Raw genomic sequence first — 13,235 nt, forward strand, 5'->3', positions numbered from 1 at the left:
TAGTTGTGGTTACTGTGCTGCACTGAGCAAGCTTTGTCAACAGACAGTTCTCACCAGCCTGGCACTGTTCATTGGGCATATACTTTAATATTAATACCCTGTAGGCACCAAGCTGCGTGCTGCATTGCTGGTGAGCTCAGCACCTCCCAGGCTGGTCGGTGAAGTCATTTTGCCACTGTTTGGGACTCTATAGGGATCTGCTTCCATGTGTAGTTATCAGAGCAGTTTCACCTCCCTTACCTCTGTGGTCCCATCGTGAGGAGGAGCTGTTCTGCCAGTCAACAGCCTGCACACTGCCTTGCAAAGATGATTTCTTTTTATCTTTGTGTTAGAAGGGGGAAGCATCCGTGTTTTCCTGAGTGGTGGAATGGCCCTGATAATGGGGTCCTGTTTGAGATAGGCTTTTTGCTTCTTGGGGACACTAGACATATTCCTAGGTGTTATTTAGGCAATGTTTTCTTGCAACACTTTAAATAAACTGCTGTGTAGCCTGTAGCCATCAGTAGGCAGTGAGGTGTATCATTTAGCATGTATGCCAGATGGTTTTCTCTGTGTGTGCAAGATGTTGTCTATGAGCAGACCTGGATGGGTTTGTGACCACTGGTGCATCAAGACCAGTGTACAGGAACACCGGGAAAGGCTGTGCGCTGGTCTGTTCCGGTACCAGGTCAGCACTGTGCGTGTGTGTAGCGTTAGAGGTGTTGAGCCATGTTTATTGTTAACATGACTTTGAAAAGTAGCCCTACAAATTTGTGAAACTCAACTACTATGATTATTTCCTTATTTAAATAGTATATTGCTAACTGCTTTTGTACCACAAGTATGATATGTACAGAGCAGCCAAATACTTCCCCTCGGCTTCACAGGATGGGTGTGAGACGTGAGCATTTAAATAAAGGTCAGACTCTACCACAGTATATGTACTTAATACCCTACTAGCCTCTCCTCTGATAGCACTCTGGTCAGTAATCATTTATACCTGCTGTGCATGACACATAAGCATGTGAGTGACTTACTAAAAAGAAAGCTGGTCAGGGAAAAAAATGTGGAGGAGATTGTTTTTAACCCCAGCATATTGTGATTTCCTGCTGTCTAAATGCCGGCTGCGTGAAGGCAGGTCAGCTGTAAAAGACTGTCCTCTGTGCATGAGAAGAACATTCTGTCTCTGACCATTAGTAGCTGATTTTGCCACCACTGTTTTCCCCATCTTGGAAATCAGATGAGAAGGCTGGCTAGGGAGTTTGGTGCCTTCAGTCCCATGTGCTGGGACCCTGAGGGCGGTACTTTCTGCTAGGCGTCCTCCTGGTACCCTGCTGTGATCGCTGCCAGTGCCATGCTAACAAGAAAAGAGAAAGTAATGCACCCCCTCACAGGCTACTTGGTTAGATCTGTTTCTTTATCTTTGAAGCTGGGTTGTATTTCACTTTGTCACTGGGTGCTAATGAGGATGAAAACCGTGCTGTGGCGAGTATGAGGAACTGAGGAGAACTGGGCAGCACAGGGAAATCCCTGTGCCAATATGGGTGTAAGATTCTGAAGGTTTGAAAAACAGAATAGCTTTGTGAGTGCTGCTGCCCCATGGGCGTGTTGGTAGAGCTCGTTTGGCAGGCGTCTCTCCACCCGGGTAAAAGACTCAGCCTTGTGCCTTGGACAAGCCGTTAATTGCTCATCAGCCTTCTGTTGCAAGAGGACTCCTTGCCCTTCTTCAGTGAATCATCCGGCTTACTAGAAAAGTACCTTTACTTTCCTCGCTCGCCTGTCTCTGGTTAGAGACTGTGGCTTGACTGTGAAGCCTTTGGAAATTTTGCCCGTAGGTGTGTGCTCTAGACTCTGCTGCTGCCTCCTCCCTTTGCAGTTTCCAGTGCCTCGTTTTCTTCAGCTGTGGCGTTTAAAAGTCTATATGAGCTCTACTGAAACACTGTTTTTGCACGCATGTGAGATAATGTAATGCCTCTCTGACAGCTTCAATAAAAGGAAATGAGACATGTGGAAGGCAGGCCATTAAGAGCAATAAAATAAACTCTAAAGTGTGTTTTTTGTGCATCTCTTTCAAGCACACCAGTGGCTCTGCTTTAGTCATGTTACCTGGGGCCAGTTTGTACATGCATGACACATGCTGTTGATCTCAGCATTCATTGTTCTGCGCAGCATATTCAGTGAGCCCCAGGTTATCTGCTTGCATTGCTAGATGTGACTCAGTCTCTTGCACTAATTCTTTGCAGCAAATTGTTTATTTTCTCTGCGTTTTCTGCTCCTCTCTGCAGAGGAGTTACATAAGGATGAGGGCAAATGGACTATAAATGGGATGTAGGTAAATTTCCTATGGGAAATAAAGATCCTGATTTATTTTGGTTTCTCCTACTGGTTTTTGCAGCCTTAAGCCATGTCTGACACTGCTTCTGTGCAGATAGGAATGGCAGAAAAATGCTTTCTTGCCAATGCTGCAGTTCTTCCACAGACAGCTGCATCCTGGTGAGCAGCCGCAGGCTCAGGAGAGGCACCTGTGACACTGCTTTCCTGCAGCACAGCAAAGTGCCCACCTCTCCCTGCACCTCTCAAAAGCTACGGCGAGTCCTCCTAGGGGTGCAGGGTCCCCTCTTGCCTGGCCCAGGATGTGCCCTCTGCGCTGGGTCACACTCTGGCTCTGCAGAAGAAGCTACCAGCTGGTTTCAGTAAGAGCTTATGTGATTTCCAGGTGCTGGAGTGAGAGAGGTGTGTTCAACTGATGAAAACCAAACTTGCTGTCTGGTGCCATCAGATTGGCTTCCTTGGCCCAGCCAAGCCTGGAGGGAGTGCGGTGCCTGGTGTCCTTGTGTGTGGTGCGGGGCAGGGTCTGCATCTCCCCGTGGAGGCTCAATGGGGGCCCAGGGAGGCTCCTTGCCTGCAGAGGCATGCAGGGACATACTGGGGAGCAGCGTTTCTGTGCCCAGGTGGACCGGGGCACTTGAACCGTCTTTTAGCTGGACAACCGGGCTGAGCCAGACTCGTTGCTTCCTTTTGGGTTGACCTGACTGCCCAGCATGGGGCTGTCTGTCATTTGGTCGTTGATGATGAGCCTCCTGCAGTGCATTTCCTTGGTCAGTGTACGTACTGAGTCACCTTAAGCAAATCCAAGCAAGCAGTGCAAACCCCCTTCCAGGAATAATAACATTCTCCAAGTCAAATGGGTTTTTATTGCGGAGCTTAAAAGCCACTTAATTCCTAAGCCCCAGGTTGGGATCCCATATGAAGTCTCTTAGCAGGGGGGATGCAGCATTTGGCTGACAACAACAAACAGCAGCTGTCACCCGCCGTGTGGGGCTGGACCGGCACAAAGCCAAATACCTCCTGCCCAGGAGCTGCAGGCAGCTGCCAGCCCCCCTCTCCCTGCTCATCAGTGGCCAAATGTACGGGATGCAGGTGTCTTCACTTACCTGCTTCCCCGCCTTCAGCCTCAATTAACTCTGTAAATGGCCAAGAGCAAAGAGATGGGGGGGAGGTAAACCTGTCCAGGGCCAGCTGGAGAAGGGAGGGCAAAGAGTTTTCCCCAAAGCGTGGGGATGAGGTGATCTGTTGCACTTTCCCCATCTGCCCTGAGTGATGCCTGCCCAAAGCTCACCCAGAGGCTGAGGCTTCTGCCATGCTCAGAGGCATGATTCTGCTGCGGGTTTGTTGCAGCTCTGTGGGGTGCCTGTTTCTGCCTGTTTCTCTAGGGCTTGGCTCTCCGTTCCCCTGGCTGTGAGAAGCAGGCACGCTGCTGGCCTGGCTCCCAGCGGCTCCAGGTAAGCTGGTTTCACTGTTGTGCTTTGCAGAGAGGTAGTGAGGTTTAAATGTGACTTCTAGATGTTACAACAAATCTGAGCGGGAGAAATCCAGGGAGAGGTAATGCAGCTGCTTGTGGGCTCTCAGTACAAAGCGAAGAAAGTCGGGAAAGTGTTTCTCCTCCACAGCCCTTGCTCCCCGCAGCATACGGTGCGTGCTGCCCAGAACAAATGCTGAAGCATTCTCGAGACCTGGGCCTGAGCAGCAACAGTAGACAAAATGTTAACTGAGGGTGAAGCAGTCCTTCAGTGCAGGGATGAGGAGAGGTGCTGCACCCATGATGAACAGTGTTGCTGCTCAGCTTGATTTAGTGTTGTTCCTTTTTTGTTTTTCCAAGTCATGTGAGTTTGTTTTATGGCATGAAGTAGTTGCTGTAGGGTGCTGGATTGCCTCTGACACTTCTGTAATACTCCTTTTTTTTTTTTTCTTTGAATGTGCAGGTGTATGACTACAGTGTTCCTGCCCAGACAGCGCCCTGCTTGGTGAGTGTAATGGATGGATTTAATTTCCATCTCCTACAGTTCTTTGGGGACATGCTGAGATTTTTATTTCTTCCTCTCCTGTTTTTACTGAAGAAAGAAAATTTGGTGCCTCCATAAAGGAGAGTTGGAGCGGGTAGCTGGTGATACAGGACAGGCACACCATCACTTACGCAGCCAGGCATAAAACATTGCTCAGTTTTGGTATCTCTGCCTCTCATTGTAAAAAAAAGACTGTACACATAAAACACCGCAGCTGTTCCCAGGAGAGCTGTCCTGCGTGCTGGCACTGTCACTCCTCCAGCTCCCATCTGTGGGGTTGCAAAGCACCAGGGATCTCTGCGTAGCATCCTCGCTGGGAGATGGTGCGTTAAGGGTAGATCTGCGAGGAAATGCTTGGTGCAGAGTAGAAGGGATGAGTCAGGCCTGATTTCTGTCACACTGCAGGGTCTGTCCCTGTGCTGGCTCCGTTCATGCTGAGCAGCCAGCCCTCTGCTCACCCACAATCTGGTTTTGGCTCTGTTTTACCACCTAGAGGGGGCTCTGTGGAGACAGAGCTGTCCAGAGCAGCTCAGGCACCACCCAGCAGCATTCAGGTGAGGAGGAAATGAGAACTGCTGCAGAGCCACTAAGTGTAAGTCAGCGCTCTCCGTCCTTCAGGGCATCCCCAGTTATCATTCTCCAGGGATAAAAGCAGTGAACGATTGAGCAGTGGAGGGGATGTGATCAAAACTGCCCTGGTTACCAAAGGGATACACTGACCATTGCACTGACATAGGCTGAATGACACTACTGGGCTCCCTGTAGAGCCCCTGGGGACATAAGGGCATTTTGAAAATCATGGACAAGAAAGCTAGGCCAGGACCGCACGGTTTTCAAATCATCAGGCTGGGCTGGCAATCTCGCGCGGAGCCATGCCGCGTGTTTCTCATCCCTTGCTTCATCCTGCCCGTATGTCTGTTAATGGCCCTGTCCTGCCTCCATCTTCAGGGACTAATTGCCTCACGCTTGAGCAAATGTGCTTGGTGTTTAAAAGGAGTCTATCGATCTCTTCGTATTCCTGAAAGCCTCACAGGGCCCTCTTTCCTTTGAAGTGTAAAAGCATCTGTCTGTCTCTGCTTCTCCAGCAGTCTCCTGCTCTATTTGCATCTCCTCCTGGCTCGCAGGGCGCAGCCTGGGGAATCCGCCCCCTGCCCTGGCCCCATGCAGCGCTCTGGTTTCGGGCTTCCTGACAGGGGATGGTGGGACTTGAAGACAAAGGTGCAAAGCTTCAGTCTAGGCGGGGGGTTAAGCTCAGCTTGCAGCTTGGGGTGCTCAGGATTGAGCTATTTCTGAAGGCCAGTTTCCAGTGCTCCAGACTTTGGGAATGCTCTCGCTGTGCATTTATCTGTGGTGGGTGCGTTGATTAGGAAGGAGGGGAAGCGGCCCCTGGCTTCTTCCCACCGTGGTACTTAGCTTCTTGTGCCAGAAAGCACTAGTCAGTAAGGAAATAAGGTAAGACCTGGACAATCCACAATCCAGAAGCCGAAGTGCACAGAGGTGACCAGAACCTGTTGATGATTTTCTAACTTGCATCTGAACAAATACTGTTGAAATACAGCCAAGCCCCTGCTCTGTGTGTGGACAATTTGGCCTGTGATTCTCCCCATCCCACCTCCCCTGGACAGTGGGACTGGCCCTGGACTGGCTGCTTTCCCCCACTGGAGCATTTTCACGTAGGCACAACCTTACAGGGGTGACTGTACTTCTGGAGCCAGGACTGAAAGCTCTGTCACTCCTTGGTTATCCCCCGGGGCGGCGGTGAGAGGACAGTACAGATAAATCCAGGCCTGAACTGCAGGAGCTGCCTGTAGCTGCCACCCAGCACCTCCCAGATGGTGCCGCTGGGTTTCCTATTTCAATGGGGCCTCAGTGGAGCAGCGGTGGCACCTCACTGTTGGAGGCAGTAAATGGGCTCCCATCTGGTTTTAATGATCAGTAGCACTTTGGTGCTTGTTTATTCCCATGTTTTATGCTTCAGCAATAAAATTCTGCTTCAGTTTGTTCAATCCATCCTGGTGCTGGATAGAGATGAGTTCACAGCCTCTGACAAAGAGGTCCCAGTGGCACGCAGGATGTTGGGTTTTTTAGACAACTGGGCAGGATCAGATGACGTAGTGGCAATTAGTTTGAAATACAAATGTCAGTGGACAGTAGAGAAGGTAGGGAGGGCAGCTCATCGTGTGCCTAGCAAAGAAATCTTGTCCTTGGATTAAAGGAGGAGACTTTTGGTTATGGAGCTGGAGCTGTCCTTCCTCTTGTCCCCCACAAGGCAGCGCAGAGCTCTGATCTGGAGTCCAAATGAAGTTAGTCCCAACTTTAAAACCAGGTACTTGAGAAAATTTTAGTCCCAAGGTGCTGCCCATGGCAGTCACTCAGCTGCAGCATTGTTTTAACCTTCCCATCCTGTTACAACGCTTGAATGGTGGTGGAGGTAGCAGAAGTGCTGGCAGGGCCACGTCTTGCTGTGGACATAGACCAAGCTTTGCTGCAGGTTGCCAGCGTTGGAGCACCCAGGACAGCTATGGTGAGACTGGCAGTTGTTTTACAAACCTCTCTGGAGTGAACATGTCTAATATTAAATTAATCTAAGGAGGAAACTGTCTGTAAGGGGCTGTGGGGATTTTGATGTTGGTCCCTCTGCCTAGTATGCATGTGTTACCTGCCCGGCTCGTTTGGGGAGCAGAGAGCCTGTCTGTCAGCAGTTCTGGCGCTGAGGAGCAGATCATCCTCCGAAGGGATGAGCAGCAATGCTTTGCACGTCTCTGGCAGTCAGTATCTGGGGATCTTGAATCATTTTTGCAAATGCTAGTTAAGCTTTTCAGCACGTCTAAACGCGATTCTGTCCCGCGGGGTAGGTGGGGACACTAAGGCAAAGAGAGATTAAAGACAGTAAACCACAGAAAGGAGAAATGGCCTCTTTGTCTCCCTTCTGACTTTTATGGGGACTTGGAAACCTTTTGCTTTCTCATCTCCCATTTGTCTTCTACCCTAATGGTAGAGACAATGGTAGTCTCCTCCACTTTATTTCACAACAGTATACTCTTGGAGCATCTTTACCTCTTACCTCTAAAGAGCTTTGATTTTTCAGCAAAGAGATCCTTTTTCCCAACTGTTTGTCAGGACCTGGAGTTATAGGTGGCAACTAAAGAGAGAAGAATTTCAACAAACTACTTAATCCCCTTCCGAGCCGTTCAGGGTCCGTTCCCTTGGTGCCACTGGTGTTGCATTTGTGCTAATTTTCCCTAGAAGGTCTAATGTAGAGGGAGCAATTAAAGGAAACTTTTCTTGGACTGCTTTTACGCATCAGGAAGAGGGAAGGTAGGCAGCCACTGCTCCATTCGTTTGTTGCTTTCCCCAAGGTCATCCACCCAGCCACCGCTGGAGCCAGGACTGGGCTCCCTGGTGTAGGTTTCAGGCTGACGTACATTTGGAGTGCGCCACAGAGATCTGTTGGGTCCCAGCAATGTGCAAAGCAAACCCAATCCCTCAAACCCCACCAGGTGCCCTGCAAAATGGGGCTCTGGGTTACACCAAATGTGTCACCTCCAGCTTCCCAAACAAACACGGGGCTGTCAATGTGGAGGGAAGGGACTTTTACAGAGCTGAGCGGGTTTTGCCATCATCATGTCAAGAAGGGCTGTCTGCTCCTCCCAAGGGTGAGCCTGGCCTCCGGCTTTCAATTGCAAATGAAGCAAAGTGTTTACAAAAAGCCTGTGTGGCCTCTGCCCTGGCCCAGAGCTGAGTCCAGCATCTTGGCCCATGGCTCACCTTGATGGTGTAAAAGCTCTTGGAATCGGGGCGGAGCTGTGTCAGGATGCCCTGGAAAGAAGAAACGCTGATCCCTATGGATTCTCCCAGGGGTCTTGTGCTGCTGGAGCCAAGTGGAGCTCCAGGTGGTGGGAGACAAGTGAAGGCAGGCAGGCAGCAAGTGAAGGCAGACAGGCAGCAGGGCACCACGCTCATCCATGTGCTGCTCCCAGCCTGAAAGGGGGGATGGTGGGGAGAAATAACGCTGTGTGTGATTCCTGGGATTTGGGGTTGGAACTGCAGCACAAACTCCTCGAGTCCAGACTATAAAGTACTTCACAGGGCTGTCCCAATTGCCTGGCCTATTAGTTTTATGGAGGGGGATATTGTAAAGATGCAGTTGATCTGCTTTTACCATGGTAATGAAAATGTAACTGTAGTGGGGAAAGATCCTGGCACAGAGGCAGCGGAGCCGTGTTTGGGTATGGGGGGTCACCTCCCTGTGGGCTCCCAGGGTCCCTGGGCATCTGTCCGCTTCCGCCGAGGCTGAGCGGGGCTGGCTGCCATGCGTGGGTGTGCTTTGGTGAGGAGAGCCTTCAGCCTTAGCGGGGGAAGGTGTGTGTGTGTGTTCTTCCCGGACACCCCGAGCAGAGGAGAAGGATGGAGCTGGGCAGCTGCACAGGCAGGGGCACAGTGCCACCCAGTGACTGCGTGTGACCTGCCAGGGGACAGCTGGGGCAGTCCAAACGGGATCTGCTGCGAAGGTTTTGAGGCCTGGAAGCCCCAGTGAGGGTGTCCCAAGGCAATGGAGAATGTGGGAAAACCCAAGAAACCAGTCACGTTGCTGCTTTGTGATTGCAGTGCACAAGGGGCGAAGCTCCCGCGCTGTCGTGGTGTGTCAAGCAGGGATTCTGCATGACTGGTCTTGTTCAGGTGCTGACGGAGACTGAGCCTAGGGCAAGCTGGGGCTGAAGCAGTTCACGTTTTGGGAGGGACCCTGGCAGCAAAACAAGCGAAGGAGGTGGTTACTCAGGGCAAGCTGCTCTCTGTGGGGAGGATGTGTCTTTCCATTGGGAAGTGGGCTCCTGGGGCAGCGTGGCTGGTCCTGGAGAGACCAGGCTGCCTCAGAGCTGCTCAGCCTTTGCCAGGCTGGGGCTGGACTGGCAGGGACCCCTTGTGCTGAGGTGTCTCTGGCATTAGGTGACAGCTGTGTGTGGCGGCTTTCTGACTTGCAACCCGAGGTTAATGCAGGACCTCTCTGCCCAAAACCTGCCTACGCTGCTCGCTCGGTTGAGCCCTGTGTCAGGTTCCCAGGCTATAGCAAGCATCAACAGGCAGCTTGAATGGTGGGGGAAAGGAGCCAGGTACAGTGGGGTGCGGTGTTGGTGGCTCCCTGTGCTGTAAATTACTGCCCCAGCAATGCCCTGACATGTTTCCAGCAGGGACCGTCTCTTGGAGGAGGCACAGGCTAGGGCTCTATTTTGGGTGATGACTACAGAGCTCACGGAGCATTTGGCAGCAGGAAGGGGTGTTAAAGCAGCCTGTCCTTCTCCAGGTACATCGTCTCCTCCCTCCACTCCTCCATTTTTCATAGCTGTTTCAATGCCGCGCTGCTGCTGGGCTGCGGGACCACAGTGTGCGGCTGAAATCAGGGCACTGCAGGGAGGGAGGCAAGAGCCCTGCACGCTTGACGGATGAAAGTCCTACATCCTTACTGCCCTGTCAAGGACTGTGCGTGCTTTCTGTTCCTAGGCTGCTCTCCAACATATCTTTATTTTTGTCTATTTAAATTTAGGCCAGCGTTGATACCACGGACACTGAGTGGAGGTCTGTGGGCTATCATTTCCGTACAGCACAAACACTTACTAGAAACCCAGCACCTTGTTCTGCTGGTGAGAGCTGTTTCCATCCCATCGCCTACCCCTGGTCACTAGTGACAGCGTAGGTGGGTCACTCGGCCCCACTACAGGCAAGAGCTGCTATTGAGCACCGATAGTAGTAACCTTTTTGTTGCTACTGGGGTATGTCCTGCAGTTTGGGATGATTTTGGCCAGAGGTTTCCTATAGTGCTGATGTCCTGTGTGTGTTGGTCCAGACTGTGTTTGCCTGTTCATCAGAATCCCAGAACGGAGCCAATTTTAGCCTTTCTGTTTCAGACTCCCCGCAATGTGTCCCACGTCCAGGCCAAGGTGCTATTTCTTGCAGAGAAATTACCTTTGTTAATTTTAGATCTAGTTCTCCAAAGAACTGAGTAGCCATAGATATTCCGGGTAGTTGGGGGCAGTGGGAGGCATTCGATCTCTGAGGGATATGACTCCTTCCAGCACGAAGATGACCTAGTCTGATGAGTTACACTTCCTTTATGCCATGCAGAGCATTAGGCTCGATGCTCAGCAGGAAGACAGCCTGGCACTGTGTGTGGATCGTTGTCGCTGCAGACTCGGAGCCAGATCACCAGCTGCGATACCTGGAAAGAGAAAAGCTGTTTCTCTTCAAGGTCAGTGGATTGATGATATCTCTGGTCACAAGATGAGGGCAAAAAGGAGGCAGTCCAAGATTACAGAAATGGATTCCGCATGTAGAAGTCCCAGTGAGAGTCCCCTGAACTACCTCATAATCCAGATCAAATTAGTAAAGTAACATAAAATTCATTTAAAAAGCCTGAGATTAGAGTCCAGAAACACACAGGGGCCAATAAGTCTGTGAATTACCCAGAGTACTTCACAGTAATGAAAAATGGGCATTTGATTGTCATGGTTTTAATGACAGGGATAGTGACAGTGCGCTCAAAGACCTGGCTGGGTTTGTCACTTCTTCTGTCAGGAGCATCCCTGGGGTCTCGCTGCCCGGCTTGGCTGCCAAGCGGTGGTGGGCTGAACAGGAGTCAAGTGCCAAGAGTTTCAAACCAGCTCCTGTTGTTCACTTATGTCTGTTCCTTATGTCTTTTCCAAATAGCATCCTCTCCTCTGACTCACCGCTCCCCCAAATCAGTCGAATCTCGGGTGTAGGGGCAGCTGAGGGAAGGCAAAGCAGCAGTCCAGCGCTGCCCTTCTGCCCACCCTGCCCTCTGACATGCAAGGGAGAGCTCTTCTTGCCCCAGGGCCTGGAGAGGATTCATTAGATAGCACAGATTGGGAAACACAGTGCAGTGGAGGGGCGTTAACAGTCCCTAGGATTCACGCTTTCTCTTGTGCTTTAGTGCTTAATTTGTAGACTAAATGCAAGATTATAAGTAAAGGATTTTTCAGCGCTGACTTTCAGCTGCCCTTGTTGGACCAGCCAGGACGTACAAAGCAGGAACTGGTTCCCTGCGGATACCCCAGATTTAGCTCTGATCCCAATTGTCTGGTGTGCCAGCGGCGGGTTAGACTAACAACTCATGCTGGGAGGGTTCTGGTTACAAAAATGCCTGGAATGAAGCGAGCAGGTGCTGGGAAGGTTATCTGAGGAGAGTGCTGCGTTAATTCCCCATTGTCTCTCGCTCCCCCACCTGCCTCAGCAGCAGCGAGGACGGCATCTTCTGCAGGTGAGGCTGTGTCTAGCACAGGAGGGGCTGCTGGGTTCCCCGGTGAGCAGCATCCCAGCCCTGAGCACGGGCAGGAGCTCAGCTTTTAGCTCCCAGAGGTTGTGCTGGTGTGGAGGGGGAGTCCCCACAAAGCGGAGATGGGTCTGAGTCACAGGGTGGGCGCTGGGTTCCCAGGCTGCTCCTGTGGAGGAGAGTCCAGCTGGAGCAGTGAATCTGACTCAGAGGTGGGCACACAGCAGTCTGTGTTAATGAGTTACAGTAATTGGTGCAACTTTGGCTGCAGGCAAGCTCCTAGGGCTCAAATTTCGGAGCAGGAGGCTCACTGTGGGACAGCTGTGGTAGTTTCTTGCCCCTCCTGCCTGCCTGTCCCTCATGGACTCACAGTCCTGCTGCAGGAGGGCTCAGCTGTTTGCACAGTGACTGCTGCAGTGTGCAGCTTGGGGTATTAGGGTAACCTGAAATTGGAACTGCTTTACCTATCACAGAGCTGTGACTTGCGCCTCAACAGCTGCTCCGGCAGCAGCTGATCTGCCCTCTAAAAAAAGGCAGAGGGGACAGCAAGGGACAGCAACCACTACAGCTGCTCCAAGGTGAGCTGTCCCTACTGGTGAATACAAACCTGAAGAGCTTTCCTATGTGCACAATCCCCACTATTGTTAAATCATGTAAAAAATTACAAAGAAACATGTTTAATTGCTGTGGCAGCGTTTTATTTGAGCACATTTCCTACTGGCGTAAGCTCCAGCAGGCACACATCTGATTGAATCTAAAGGGGTGTTTGTTATTGCACTGGTTTAGAAATAAAACCTTTCATTAAATGAGGGTGACAAACTGGTAAACCCAGCTCATCTGCACCTAAAAAATAAGGCCGATGGTGCCTGTTGTTGGACTGACCTACCTAAACTAGTTCAAATTTAAATCAGTGAAAGCCTGTACACAGGTAAGTCAGAAGTAAACCCAGCCTGAGTTACTGCTTGTTTCTTGTTACCTTTGATTTTTGCTGAGTAAACTTAAGGTAGCTGCTGTGCTGGGTACTTACTCCTGGTGCAAAACCAAAGTCCTGACTGCAGTGAGGGGAGACTTGGGAGGTCGATGTCAGGGGTAGGAAGCCAGACACAGGGGGAGGACGGAACCCGTTACAGGTGGAGGAGGGCATGCACTGCTGGGTATTTGCACCAGGGCAGGCAGGCAGAGCCTGCATTTTAAAGTGCAGAGACAAACCACAGTCCCTTGCAGCCCCCCCGGGACTATGAAAGTTGTCCCTTCTGGTATCAGAAATGTGCTGCAGTAAAGCAACCCACTCCTAGCTCAAGTGGCAGGAAGGAGTTATTCTGAAACACAGAATGAAGTAAGGGAATGTGGCTTCTTGTGGCCTCACAGCAATACCAGGTGGTGCAGGTTTATTCTTGGTGACACCAAATGCATTTTGAGGCACAAATAGATTTTCTGGTACAGAACACAAATTATTTGAACTTCTGCAGCCCCTGGCTCTGAAAGCACTTTGTCTCTCACTGCCTAATGAAGTGCCTGTGGCTGCTGCAGTGCAGTGGCAGAGAAGCCTGGCTGTTACCAGAACAAAACCCAGCCCAGGCTGCTGTCCTGTGCAGTCGCTGCTGGTGGCCTGCTCTTGTGCTGGAAAG

The sequence above is a fragment of the Balearica regulorum genome, chromosome 17 (assembly GCF_011004875.1).
Source record: "Balearica regulorum gibbericeps isolate bBalReg1 chromosome 17, bBalReg1.pri, whole genome shotgun sequence".
Classification (NCBI taxonomy): Eukaryota; Metazoa; Chordata; class Aves; order Gruiformes; family Gruidae; genus Balearica; species Balearica regulorum.